The sequence below is a fragment of the Parus major genome, chromosome 7, assembly GCF_001522545.3.
Source record: "Parus major isolate Abel chromosome 7, Parus_major1.1, whole genome shotgun sequence".
In the NCBI taxonomy this organism is placed as follows: domain Eukaryota; kingdom Metazoa; phylum Chordata; class Aves; order Passeriformes; family Paridae; genus Parus; species Parus major.
Window position 1 is genome coordinate 1,677,253 of NC_031776.1, and position 4,709 is coordinate 1,681,961.

Consider the following 4,709-nt stretch of genomic DNA (forward strand, 5'->3'; position numbering starts at 1 on the left):
AAAGATCAAGTGAAAAAAAAAAAAAAAAAAAAGGCAAAAAAATAAAGGAGAGGGGAAAAAAAAAAAGGAAAGGAGGGGAACTGACTGGGGGTGAGATCCCTCCTGCCTTTGGGAAGTTGAAGTCTTCCCGGGACAATGGTGCTGGCTGTGCCCCTGGGCTTGGCTTTGGGGGGGTTCTGCAGACAAACCCTGCCTCAAAGCGGCTTTTGGCCGGGGGGAGGGTCCCCCAAAACCCAAGGATCAGCAGGAGATCCCGCTCCTGCCTGGCCTGAAGCTCTTAATGAGCCTCCGCTCGTTGCCAGCTAATTGATGCCCGTGTTTTCCAGGGGAGGATGGCACATGTGGGCCCGTGCTGGGTGCCAGGACCGTGCTCTGTCCCCCAAATCCGACCCCTCTTGGCCGCACAACCTGCAGACCCCCAAAACTCTGCTCATTCCCCAGGACCTCCCTCTCCACAAGCTTTTACCTCCCCAAAAAGGAGCCCTGTGGGATTGGGGTCCCAACCTCCCCCCCAGCCCTCGGCGAGCGGCATTTTCAGCGCCCCCCCTCCCCAAAATACCCTTTCCCTGCTAATTCCCACTCCCAAAGCTCGTTGTGTTCCCGAGCGGGGGGCTGGGAGCTGCCCCCCGCCCGTGCCCGGATATCTGGGTCAGTTTATCCCCCAGCCACCATCTGAAAACGTTCTTTTCTCGCCAGAAACAATTACAGGGGAGGGGGGCAGCTTATTACTTTTGGGTCTCGGCGCACTTTTCGCTGCCCGTCATCCCCGGCTGGATGCAGTTTTTGGGGTGCTGAGCCCCGTTGGTCCCCCGCAGCAGGGATTTTGGGCTTTCCCCGGCTGGAGGAAGGATTTTTCCCGGAGGTGCTGCCCGGGGGGGTGGATGGCTCTGGAAGCAGCTGCCGCTGGGGATGGGGAGGGGGGGTTGTGTGATGTGTGTGCACAAACACTTTTGGGGCCCATCTCCGACTTCAAGGGACTGGGAAAAGTTTACTTATCCAGCTCATTTCCATATGTCCTGGCTCCGTCTTGCGGAGGCCACCATATGTGCAGCAGCGCGGCGCTCGGGATTTTTCCCAGCCCCGGAGAGGGTGGGATTTTCCCCGTGGATTCTTCGTGGCCGCTGTTCCTCTCCCGTATTTCTCCCTTTCCCCCTTTTCCCGTGCTCCAGCAAGCGATCTCAGCCTTCTCCTGCCTCCCTCCCCTCCTTGTGCAGCACGGACGGAACCGAGCTAAACCCAAAATCCCTCCAGCATCATTCCCAAAGCGAGCGGACGGGGAACAAAGTGAGCGAAAAGGGGGAAAAAAAATTAAAAATCCCTCTTTTTTTGTTGTTTTTTTCAGGAAAACCCTTCTGGATTGCGGGAAAGGCAGAGATAATTAGGCACGGTAATCCGGCGGGGCATGGAAATGTGTACCAACACCCCGCTCCTGCAGCTGTTTTTATTGTCAGCCCCCTTCAAAATTTGCCCACAAACAAGTGCCTTTGCAGGACGGGAGTATTATTTCGGGCAAGAATGGGCTTTTTGTTCGGCACATAATTAGCTGATTTTTCTCCCGGAGGGGAAAAAGAAAAAAACCCAACCCCAAAAAAACCACAACCCTGTGCGATCCCTGATTGTGGCAGGAGCAAGCGGAGCGTGATCGCGCCTGGGAAGTGGAACAGGAACGAGGGGAGCCCCACGGAGGGACCCCCACACCTCAAAAGCCGTTCCCAGGGGGGCTAAACCTGGAGATCTCGTGGAAAACAAAGCTCCAGAGGGTCAGGATTGGTGAGGGGAGCAGCTTTCCCCCCTCGGCTGGAGCCGGTTTGAGATGTGGCACCGAAACGCCGCTCCAGAGTCACCCGGAGCGGGGAGTGCTGAGGAGCAGGTGGCTCCTGGCAGCTTCTGTCCCCAAAAAACCTCAGCAGGGGAGGAGGAGCAGGGATGCTGGGGCAGGTTTTGTAGGGTGGGTGTGACTCTGGGTTAAAGAACTCCCCAATTCAAGGCAGGGAGGGGACGCATCTTTCCGGAGCGAGGAACAGAAAGGAGCAGTGAAGGAAGGCTGGGATGCGCTCCAGCCCTTCCAGGTGGGAATTCACAGGGCACAGCATCCCTCCAGCTGGGCCTGGGACCTGCTTCGGGCACCTCCAGGCTGGATTCCCTCGGGATCCATCCTCCCAGAGGGGACAGCTCTGATTTCCAGCAGCCCATAAAACCCACTGACTTTCTCCAAAGAAAAAACTCAGCCTTCCCCAGGCTCTCTCGAGCTGATTCTTGCATTTACCGGAGAAATTTTAATTACGTGGGAAACGTCACGGAAATCGCCTCATCCTGCAGTGCTTTTAAAGTCTTTTTTATTTTCTTTTTAGGAAAGGGTGGTAAGACCCTGAGCAGAGTTACCCCCCCCCCCCAAAATAAATCAGTGAGTTCTTAATGATGCAGGCATCAGGTGCGAGCCAAAAGCAGGGATGCAGCCGGGGGGAAGGGGGAGACAGTTCCGTGCATGGCTCCAGGATTTTGGGAGGTGTGGGAAGGCAGGGTTTGCCCCCTGGCTGTGCACCGAGGGATGCACCCCCCGCCCCACGCGTGCCCGAGGGGAAGCTCCTCCCTCCTCCCCCCCTTCCCTTCACAGGGGGGGGGGGGAAAACAGCATAAAAAAAGCAAATAAAAAACAATCCCCAAACCTCTCATTCGCCGCTTAATCCCATTAACTCCTTCGCGTGTTCCCGTTTGAACTCCTTCCAGCCCTCCCCGGAGGATCCCCCCACTTCCACTCCACGCTTCTTATTTTTTTTTCTGTGCTTTTTAATTTTTTTTTCCCCTTTCATCCTCCCTTATTCCCCCTTTTTCCTCCCTTTTCTCCTCCCTCCGCCACCGCCCTTTTAACAAACTTGAAGGTGCTCGGGATTTTCGGGTAAGGGAAAGAAAAAAAAAAAAAAGAAGCTAAAAGGGTAAAAAAATAACACGGTGCAGAGTAAAAAAATAAAAAAAATTTAAAATTGACTTCCATAATCCCAGCTCTTATCTCGAAATTCGTTCGGATAATGGGAAATTGGCTATTTCAAAAATTATTTTAAATGGAGACATATTTAAACAACCGGAGTCCGAGTATTTTAAGAGCCTTATAGGAGACCTTAATCAAACACATCGCCACGGAGAGTTTAGTAGTGACAGACCCTCTCTCATTCCCGGCTTTTTCTGGAATCGAGTTGAGACATGCACCGGTTTAAAAAAAATAAAATAATAAAAAAAAATTTAAAAAATCCCGAATAAAAGTCTAAAATATTCCCAGGTCAGAGGGGCACCGTCTCATTAAAACCAGCGCGGTCCTGAAACTGCACTGCAGACATTAAAGTGCAGTATTTTTCAATTAGAGCTGACGAATTCAATCAAAATTCCATAGATTAGGATGAAATGAGGCATGGGTCATTTACAGGGGAATTTAATTGCAGAGCCATTAGACAAATAGTATATTTGCCATTCTCACATTATCCATCATTTTAGACATCAATAGAAGGAGCAGCATCTTTACTAATACAGCAGCACTTCCCAATCTCTGCCTGTAAACACTCCCTTTCCCCACAGCTCCTGATTATATCTGATTTCATTTAAAGCCATGGGGGATTATAAATGTTCCTGCAATCAGGTTCATTAGGACTTCAAAAATCTCATTTCTGATTCGTATCGCTTTGCGGATCGCCCAGCGCTTTAAAAAAAAAAAAAAATATATATATATATATATATAAATTAAATAAATAAATAGATTAAAAACTAAAAAAAATAAAAATAAAAATATTTCAAACGCTGTTTCATTACCGGGGCCACTTCGGGTTTGATTATCACCCTGAGGAGCTCCTGCTCAGATGGTGAGAGGCAAGCTCGGCTTCCCACTGGGATCATCACCCCCCTGCATCCCGGGAGGGCTCGATCCTGCTCCAGAGGGTCCCCGGGTAGGGAAAAAAAACACCAGACGGGACAGCAAAACCTGGTTAAAAATATTTTTATTTATTTTTTTTAAATTTTTTTTTTTGCTGTGGAGGGTGCGCATCACTCCTTAACTCTCCCCAGCTCCTCGCAATCAGAGAGGTGTGTGCAGCAGGGCGGGGAATTCCCATTATTTGGAAATTGTTTTGCAGCTGGACCATCGGTGCTTTAATACCGCAGGGTGGGAAAACGAGCAGGAGCAGCCCAGCCACACACACACACACAAAAAAAAAAAATAAAAAATCCTCGAGGAGAGAGAGAAGGTCCCTGACATTTTTTTCCTTAATAGCAGCTTAATATTAAACGCCTTTCATAAAACACGCACATCCAGATCTACTTAAAAAAAATAAAAGAGGGAGGAAAAATAAAGAGAAAAAGCCTTCATTTCCCCCAAATGTATGGCGTGTGCAGCGCTGTGTTAGCTGCCTCAGTAATTTAATTGGAATGAAACGTGAAAAATGTGTCATTTTTTGAAGAATTTATGCATCGCTTCCTGGAAATCTCATTGTCTTAACTAGCAGCCTACTGTGTTCTGTTTAGCAGGCATAATCGCATTTTTATGTGTCTCCGTATTAGAAGTTAATGTGACCTCCCGTCTTTAGCTGCTGGAAAATAATAATAATAATAATAACAACAACAAAAAAACCTCAACAAAACAACAACAACAAAACCCAAAAAAACCAAAACACAAAAAAATCCCGAGCCTTTCCCTAGAACATCTGCATCAAAACAAGGAAAAAAAA